This window comes from Arachis hypogaea, chromosome 20 (genome assembly GCF_003086295.3).
Source record: "Arachis hypogaea cultivar Tifrunner chromosome 20, arahy.Tifrunner.gnm2.J5K5, whole genome shotgun sequence".
Taxonomy (NCBI): Eukaryota; Viridiplantae; Streptophyta; class Magnoliopsida; order Fabales; family Fabaceae; genus Arachis; species Arachis hypogaea.
Genome location: NC_092055.1, coordinates 119,978,817 through 119,988,972, shown reverse-complemented (window position 1 = coordinate 119,988,972; position 10,156 = coordinate 119,978,817).

The window sequence follows — 10,156 nt, the reverse complement described above, 5'->3', positions numbered from 1 at the left end:
TTTTGGGCAGGCTTTGTTGAGATCTGTATAGTCGGTGCACATTCGCCACTTTCCATTTGATTTTTTCACCAAGACGACGTTAGCTAGCCATAGTGGGTACTTGACTTCTCTTATGAATCCTGCCTCTAGTAGTGCTTATACCTGTTCTTCCACAGCTCGGGATCGTTCTGGCCCAAGTTTTCTTCGTCTCTGCTGTACCGGTCGAGATCCTAGATAGACCGCCAACTTGTGACATATTAGCTTGGGATCTATGCCTGGCATGTCTGCAGCTTTCCATGCGAAAAGATCGACATTATCTCGTAAGAACTGTACTAGTAATTCTTTTGCGTTTCTTTTCAGGATCGTGCCAATATTAGTTGTTTTGTCCGAGGTGTCTCCGATCTGAACTTTCTCTACTTCTCCTTCGGGCTATGGACGGAGTTCTTCTCGTCTCTGAACTCCACCAAGCTCAATTGTATGGAACTCTTCTCCTCTACCTCTGAGGTTTAGACTTTCGTTATAACAGCGGCGTGCCATCTTTTGATCTGCTTTTATCGTAACTATCCCTTCTGTAGTTGGGAATTTCATGCATAGATGTGGAGTCGAGACTATTACGCCGAGTTGATTTAGTGTTGTCCGACCTATTAGGGCATTGTAGGCTGAATTCACGTCGACCACAATATAGTCTATCTTGAGTGTTCTGGATTGGTTCCCTTTTTCGAAGGTTGTATGTAGTGACACGTATCCCAGTGGTTGTACTGGGGTATCTCCCAGTTTAAACAGGCTGTTCGGGTATGCTCTAAGCTCCTTTTCTTCTAAGCCGAGTTTGTCGAAGGCAGTTTTGAATAAGATGTCTGCAGAACTTCCTTGGTCTATTAATGTGCGGTGGAGATTGGCGTTTGCCAGTATGATGGTGATGACCATGGGATCGTCGTGTCCTGAGATGATACCTGATGCATCTTCTTTGGTGAACGTGATTGCAGGGATGTCGGGTGCTTCCTCCTTCCCTTCGACATGATGTACTTCTTTGAGGTATCTTTTGCGGGATGATTTGGAGATTCCACCTCCTACAAATCCTCCGTGTATCATATGGACATGTCTTTCTGGCGTACGAGGTGATCGCCCAGCTCGTCCGATATCTTCATCTCTTCGTCTTTTTCTTTGTTCATCATCTCAGGTGGCTAGATACCGATTTAGTTTTCCTTCCCTTACTAATTTTTCTATGATGTTTTTTAAGTCGAAGCACTCGTTGGTGGAATGTCCTCGGACCCGATGATATTCACAGTATTCGTTCCGATTTTCTGCTCCTCTTTTGCCTTTGAGTGGTCGAGCTGGGGGTATCTTTTCTGTGTTACAGACTTCTTTGTAAATATCCGCAAGGGACACCCGAAGAGGGGTGTAATTATGATACTTTTTGATTTTTTCGCCCGTTCGATCTTCCTTCTTCTTGGATTCTTTATCTTTATCTCGGTAGGTGAAACCGGATTTCGAGGCTTCTCCAAGTCGGGAATTTTCTTCCATGTTGATGTACTTCTCTGACCGCTCTTGTACCTCATCTAGGGATGTGGGATATTTCTTTGATATAGATTGGATGAAAGGTCCTTCTCGTAGGCCGTTGATGAGGCCCATGACAGCAGCCTCTGTTGGTAAGCTTTGTATGCCTAGGCATGTTTTGTTGAATCTTTCCATGTAGTTGCGAAGACTTTCCCGATCTCCTTGCTTGATACCTAGTAGACTTGGGGCGTGCTTAGCCTTGTCTTTTTGGATGGAGAATCTGGCCAGGAATTTTTTGGCCAGGTCGTCAAAGTTGGAGATAGACTTTGGAGGTAGGTTGTCGAACCATCTAATTGTTGTCTTTGTGAGAGTCGTTGGAAAAGCTTTGCAGCGAACGGCGTCTGAGGCGTCGGTGAGGTACATTCTACTTCTGAAGTTGCTGAGGTGATGGTTGGGATCTGTAGTGCCATCATACAAAGTCATATCTGGAAGTTTGAAGTCTTTAGGGATTTTAGTCTTCATGATTTTCCTAGTGAATGGATCTTGATCCTTGCGAGAGTTGTCCTCAGGGGTGGTCCGGGTAGCCTTTGCTTTGATATCGGCTTCAAGTTGTAGGAGTTTATCTTCTAATTCTCGACATCGCCTTACCTCTCTTTGTAGATCCTTACCGACTTCTTGCTGGTACTGGCTTTCTTTTTCGAGTTGCTTTAGGCGATCTTGAAGTGCTTCTATTACTCCCGAATGTGATGAGTTTTTGTCTCCGTTGGATTCCGGAGTGTCCTTTGGTGTGGCACCCGTATTTTTGTGCGGTGTTCTATCCTCTAGATCTGAATCATGGTCGTTGTCATGGTCGTCCGCCATGGTGGTGGGATGACTTCCAGGTTCCCCGGAAACGGCGCCAATGTTCCGAGGGTTACCTGAAACTGGAGGTCGATCTCAGATGAGATCTTCTGTACTGGTCGGTGTCGACGTGTCTAGCTGGTGAGTGACGGCCGGAGCTGTTGTGTCCGACTTGTTAGCTGGCTGCACTGCTGATCCTTGGTCACCGGAGGGTGGGGGGTACCTGCAAGAGACTTCGATGCTTAAGTTAGCACGGGTATTAAGCAGGTTTATTGTAAAATCAGAGTATGAGTTATACCTGGGTGCTCCAGTGTATTTATAGTAGTGTGGGCTGACCTTTCTGATAAGATAAGTTAGTTATCATATCTTATCTTATCTCATTTTAAGTGAAGTCAGCTTATCTTCAAGGGAATCGCCTTTTATCTCTATAGGCTTGGGTTGCCGTTGGATTTGGATCGTGTTCCTCTATTTGGGCCCTTTATGGGGCTTTCCTGTTGATTTGGCCGACCTCTTTTAAAAGAGGTCGGGTAGCCTGACCTGAAGAGGTCGGTTGCTTTGTCACCAATCATCCCAGGTCGGATAGCTCGACCCAGTGTATGAACAGTAACCGACCTTATTTTACCGTTTGAGACATCGGTTATGATTGGAGAATTGGCATTACCGAGCTATGGCTCATAAATTCCGAGTAGTAACGGACGATGACGAGTTATATCATATGCTGATAACGGTTATGGAGCCGAGTTATAACGTGTAATAATGACGACCATATCATATCTCTTTTTTGTATATTATGTAGAATTTTTTGTAGTTGTCTTTTATAGGCATTTTGGAAACTGCTTTGTTATTTAGTATCCGAATTTATATGCAAATTCTATAAAAATCACCCATATGCTCGGTCCGATTTGTTAAAAATGTTTAGAAAATCTCCGAAATATATTTGAATTGTTCTGAGGTATAAGGGGCAAGGACTATAACTCCTAAACTTGGCTTGCTACAATAGGTCATTTTTTAGCAAGTTGAGATTTTAAAAGATGCTGTTATATTCTTATATCTCGAAATGTTGTTTTTACTTTGGTTTGATTTATACAACATTAGCCCCTAAACTCAACGTGCGTCGTTTCGTTTATTTGTGGGTAAGCTTGGGTTTTTTTTTTTTTTTTTGAGAATGTGCAATAAAGTGCATTTAATTTCATATGGCATTTTTTGAGGGAGTCATTCTCAGTTTATCACGTTGGCCAATGAAAAATGAATAGTTTTAGAAAACTGTTTATTTTGCAAAACGTACGATAAAACTTCTATTTGCTATTTTATTATTTGGTATTTGTTGGAAAAGGATAGTTTTTATCTGCTGGGTTTACCTGAAGGAAGAGAAATGAGTTTGAAAGATTAGTGCCTCTTTGTTTTTGTCTCTGTTATTCTCTTTGTGTTCTATGGCTAGGGAAAAAGTTGTGGCGGTAAAAGATGATATTTATCATTGAGTGCATGTGGATGTGAAGTCTCGTACGTCTGTGTTTAATAACACAAAATCACTTTCCTCACTTAGTGGTGATAGCTGAGTAAAAAATGTGGCTAATATTGGTGTGGAGACTGGAGTTTCTTCCGTGTAATGGAGAAGATAAGATTTGTGAGAGGAGAAGGGACTGGGCTTATTTTTACTTGTACTCTCCTATTCTAACAGAACTGAAGTTGAAACTTCTATTTTTCTATTTTGAATGTACTGTGCTGACACAACTTAACTGTGTCCCGTCACAATTACACCCTAATTCGTTGTCTTTTCTTCTAGCTTATGAACAATTGATGGAATTTATTGAGTTTTCTCCTTCTTTAAATGTCTTCTTTTCACTGTTTCAAGCTAAAGATGTTCAGAAGGGTACCTGGATTAATCTTAGTAGTTTTTTTGGTCATTCCATTTTTCGTTGATAAATCTTCGTTTAAAGATTTCAAGGCCATGTTTGTGAAAATCCAATCTTCTGAAACTGAATATCCCTTTTTTTGGATGATGAGTTGGTTAAAAAATTTCTTTTATTTTAGTTCCCAAAACCTATACAAATTCTTTAGGTGGGAGAGAGGAGTGATGAAGAAAACTGGTTTCTAGATTTTTTAATTTAATGTTTTTTGGCTGGTGAATGTTTGTCTATTTCCGAAATGTTAAAAATGGAGGCAGACGAAAAAGCTCTAAGTGATGTTTTTACTATATTTTGTTTTGGGTTTTCTGATGTTTGGACGCGTGGTTTTATGTTAGGTGGAAAGGTTTGGACGTTTACCTCATCGCGGTTAAAGTCGTTTTTCTCTCAAAAGAAGAGAGTGAACAAGGATGGCGTGGCTATGAGTGTTGAGGGGAATGCTAGTGATGCTGCTCAATCCAGTGCTCTTCCGCCGCCACCTAAAAGAAAAGGCCTAATTCTGAGAAGTCTTTAGAGATCCTGTCGGAGGAAGAGTTGGACATGGGTATTAATGTTGGAGCTATTGTTGAAAAACAAAAAAGGCTTCATGGATTTTCGGATGCTGTCAGCATTCAATCGCTTTTGAGTGAGCAATTTCCTATCACTGAGTTAGCGGATAAAGGCGCTCAACACCCTGGCAATATTAGGCTATTGAAGAGCGTGGGTAAGGAGGCAGTTGGGAGGTATATGCAGGTATGTACTTAAGAACGTTCTTAGTTGTTAATGTGTACCTTCTTTGGTCATGACTAACTTGTGTATTTTCCAGGTGGTTACCTCGAGGCTGCTATGTATAGGTCGGTCAATGGAGCTCTTTGGAGTGGAGGAACAGACCCTTACTAAGAGGTTGGCAAATCTAGAGAAGACCTTAAAGAAAAGAGATGATGTCATAATTGATATTATTGTAAAAATGAAAAACAGAGAAGAAGAGATGACAAAGTTGCAAGATCAAATTCGGTTGCTACAAAGTCAAATGAAGAATTCCGATAATGAGAAAGGAATGATAACTTCCCAAATTCATGAGTTGGAAAATGAAGTACTGAAAATGTTTGCTTTTGGCTTTGATCAAGCCGTGAGTTAGGTGGTGATTGTTTCACCTGAGTTTGATGTTAGCAATCTGGACGTGACCAAAATCGTCGTAAACGGAAAGTTAGTTGATGATGAAGTTGGAGAACTTGAGGACAAGAATATGGCTACTGTTGAAAACGAGTCTTAGTGACTCATTTGTTTATAGTGTATTTTGTGTGGACCTTGTATGTTGGTCTTTTGATATGAACTTGTTTGAATTTTAGCCGATCCTTGATGTCGGTTCTATCTTGTAGTTTGAATATTGGCCAAACTTTTACATCGGTTTATTTTGTGAATAATAATGAATATTTGTTTATTTTGTTGCTGGTAGTAAGAATTTTTTTGAAAAATATTGAAATTTTATTATTGATATTATATGATTGACAAATAACCTTTTGATTGCTGAAGGTACGGGGTGATCGGCCTCGTTAAAATCTGTCCGAGTAAACCCCTATGCGGGAGAAAACCTCGTGACCAGGAAAAAAAAGTACCGCTCTGTCCCGCCTTTTACAGGATTTCATCTATAGTATAAACGAAGCGATGATATGTTTGATGTGTTGGGGAGGTCTGTTCCAGCTAATGTTTGTAGAGAGTATGCTCCCCTTTCATGTACTTTTGTTATCCTGAAAGGGCCTTCCCAATTAGCAGCTAGCTTTTTATGACCTTGTGGCTTTCGAACGTCTTTAATTCTCTAGAGTACCAGGTCTTCTTCTTATAATGCTCGCGAATGTACTTTCTTGTTATATTTTTGCCTTATTGTGATTTGCATGGATTGTTGTCTGATGTTGGCCATATCTCGTTCTTCGTCCAATGTGTCCAGCTTAGCTAACTGTGTTTCTGTGTTGGTTTCATCATGCAATAGATAGGCTCTAAGTGAGCCTTGCGAAATTTCAGCCGATGTCATGGATTCGGCACCATAGACTAGTTAAAATGGGGTCTCCTTTGTTGAGGATTGTGGAGTGATGTTATAACTCCATAATGCTTTAGGGATGAGCTTGGCCCATTTTTCTTTAGTTTCTGTTAGCTGTTTTTGTAAAGCCTACAAAATAACTTTGTTAGCCGCCTCTGTGAGCCCGTTACTTTGTGGATGCTCGACAGAGAAAAAATGATGTTTCATATTAAGGTTTGCTAAAGAAGAACATGTTTTCTTATCGGTAAATTGCCAACCATTGTTGGTAATGATACCTTTAGGCAACCCATATCTACAAATTAAAAACTTCCAAATAAAAGATCGTACCTTATCCGAGGTTATTTTGGCAAGTGGTTGTGCTTCTATTCATTTTGTAAAGTAATCTATAGCTACTAGTAAGAATTTTACCTGGCCGGTCGATATTGGGAAAGGCCCAAAGATGTCAAGCCCCATTTATGAAAAGGCCATCCAATTTCGGTGGTGTGCAGAAGCTCGGCTGGGGTATGGATGATCAGAGCACATTGCTGGCAACTGTCAGTGTTGCACTTTCTCCATGCAATCCTTCTTTAACGAGGGCTAGAAGTATCCTTCTTGCAACAGTTTTGAGGCCAGACTACGTCTTTCGATATGTGTACCCATATGCCATCATGTGTCTCAGCTATTGCTAAGTCTGCTTTAGTTTTGCCGAGACATTTGAGTAATGGGCAGGAGAATCCTCTCTTTTATAGATTGTCTCCGATGATTGTGAAGTAGCTTGCCTTTCTTGTAAAAAGTTCTGGCTTCTCGGCTGTAGGTACCTTTCCAGTTTTAAGGTATTCTATGTAGGGCTGTCTCCAATCTGTTCCCTGTGATAAACTCATAACATTTTTATTATGTATACTTGGTTTTCCAAGTGTCAGTTGGTATAAAGTTGGTGGAGTATCTTGTGTTCTACTTGTGACTAACTTGGACAAGATATCAGCTCGGTTATTTTGTTCCCAAGGTATATGCACCATTTCAAAATGTTGGAAAGATTATTGTAGGTTCTATACTATATTCAAATATTGTTCTAAAAAGTTATCTCGTACCTGAAAATTGCCACTTACCTGCTGGACGATTAAGAGGGAGTCACAATGTATTCTGATGTGCTTGATGTTTGCTTCTCTGCGAGCCTTAGACCAGCAAGCAATGCCTCATACTCAGATTGGTTGTTACTTGCCTAGAATGAGAATTTGATTGATTGCTCAGCAAAAACACCGTTGGCATCCTTTAAGATGATGCCAGCTCCGCATCCCTCATTATTTGACGCGCTATTGACATATAAGTCTCATATTTTGTGACCTGTTTTGTTGTAAACTCACTGATAAAATTGGCTATATTTTGAGCTTTCAACGGGCCTCTCAATTGATAGGAGATGTCATCTTCTGAGAGTTCAATTGACCATTTGATGAGTCTTCCGGCGAGGTCTGGTCATGCCAGCACTTGACGTAGCAATTGATTTGTTCGAACTATAATCTGATGACTTTGAAAGTAACAACGTAGGTGGCAAGCTGTGATTAGTAAGGCGAAAGCGAGTTTTTCCAATATTAGGTATTTGAGTTTCGCATTTTGCAATATCTTGCTAACAAAATATACCAGATATTGTTCTTTTCCTGTTTCTATGACAAATACAGAGCTGATAATGTGAGGCAAAACTGAGAGATACAAATAAATAGGTATACCAAGTTGTGGTTTTTGGAGGATGGGCAGCGAGCTCAAGATGTTTTGTGAAGGTTGTAGAAGGCTTAGAGAAGGGGGGTTGAATCTATGACCTTCTTTTAGTTTAATGAAATAAGGCTTAACTTATAAACTTACACCAAGATTTTGTATGAACTCAGCAGCGGAAAATTTATGAGACAATTTCATTTTGTCTCATGAATATCTGAAAACAGAACAGAGAAGAGAAGAGAGAAACTGACACCATCATGTATCCTGGTTCAGTTACCTTATGCAATGCAACCTACATCCAGTCTCCACCACAACAGTGGTGGAATTTCCACTATAGTTAATGTATTACATACACCAAATTCCACAGAATTAACACAATCCTTTCACTCTCAAGTTCTAACCTAACTTGACTTGGTTATGCTAATACCTAACTCTTCACTCTTAGTGCTTACCCAACTAAGAAAGGGGTACCTCACTGGTACAAGATACAAGACACAGAAAACAACCTGAAGAAACCTGAAATACTCTAGCCTTTTCACTCAAGTGTATCACTCAACCTTTTATCACTCTTTGGCTTTTTCATAAGCTCTCTCTTTCTACCTTTTACCTCTCAAGAAATTACAGAAAGATATACAATGAAAATAAAATTACAATCTATAAAACATGAAGGAGATTGATGCTTCAACAGCCTCTATTGCTATAGGTTAAACCGGATTCATTTGACTCTAATTGAGTTTCTCATTCTGGCAGAATGCTTCTTTAACTAGAGAGCACTGTCCAAGTTGATGAACTCTTCAGAGAAAACTTCTCAGTACAGAAACTTCAAACCCTGGTTCCATCTCCTTGTTTTCTGAAGGAAAAAACATTTTCTTTTTATATCTCCTTCCATGTTGCTGAGTTGATTTCTTCCAAGTCAACTCCTCGAGCTGTATGCTACCAACTTACCATTTCACGTTCTTCCATTAATCCCCAAATTAGAAATTTTGAAACAGATCCATTTTTCTTGACCGAATGCCTCAGAATAACAAAGAAAAAATATTTTCAATGGTAACCCAGATCTGAGCTCTTGAACTACTACTTTGTTCCCAAGAAACAATCTTGGCCTTTGATTTACAACAGTGTTTATCAGAGATCACCTTTTCCATATTTCCCAAATTGGATTGATAGAAAGTTGGGGAAGAAGAGAAAAAAAGTAAAATGCATGCACAAGGAAATGAATCACCTTTAGCTTCTGACTTATCTTGATATGGTTTGATATGGGTGATTAGACCTCAACCTTTTTTTCTTAACCCTTCTCTTTCTTTCTTCTTTGGTGAATGACTTAGGAACGAAGCTCTCTCTCTCTCTTCTCTGAGTTCTGATCGAAATGAAAAAAGGGACGTTGGCTTTGGAAGTAGCAACTTGGAGGGATCAGCTTGAGAGAATTGCCTTGGACTTGGATTTTGTTCACTTACCATTCAGCCCATTTAATTTCTTTGTTTGTAAGTGTTGTATACTATGGAAGCTTCTGATTTTTATTCCATTTATTTGGGCTGCTGCAACATTAAATTTTGGTCCGCATCACTTAAATAAAATGATCAAACTAATTAGATAATTAGCCCAATAAAATTAATGTTTGTCATCATTACTTATGTTAGTTAATTTCTTAACTCAACAATCTCCCCATTGATGACAAACATAATTGTAACAATGATCAAAAGGAATTGAAATTGGATGAAGTTAGAAGACTTTCCTTTGTGTGACGTCACTTGCTTTTGTGTTTCTCCCCCTTTTTCTTTTGAAGGGTTGCTCTCCCTAGATTTATGCTCTTCTCTTCTTTCCTATTTTCATATTCTCATAGGAAGCACAACAATTGGACAATACACAACCTGTTATTCATAAATGTAGCAAACAACAAGGTTTTTGAACAGATTGATATTTGAATATCCATCCCAAAACTGAACAACCATATCAGCAATAAAAACTATAACAATGGCAAAACTATAACAACAATTTCAAATTCTCATGCCAATGATCATAGCAGCAGCAAAATAACCCAAATTATAATTTATATGCTATTACTCCCCATTTTGTCATCAAGGGTGGAAATAACAAAAGTGCAACTTAATGTTAACACAAAACCTGCAACAAAATATTAGTTCAGAGTCCAAAGCAAGTAAGTAACATAAATGAAGTGCAACAGTTATTAAAGGTATTACAGTCATCCGAAATAAACATAGAGTAGTTCAAAAGTAAATAA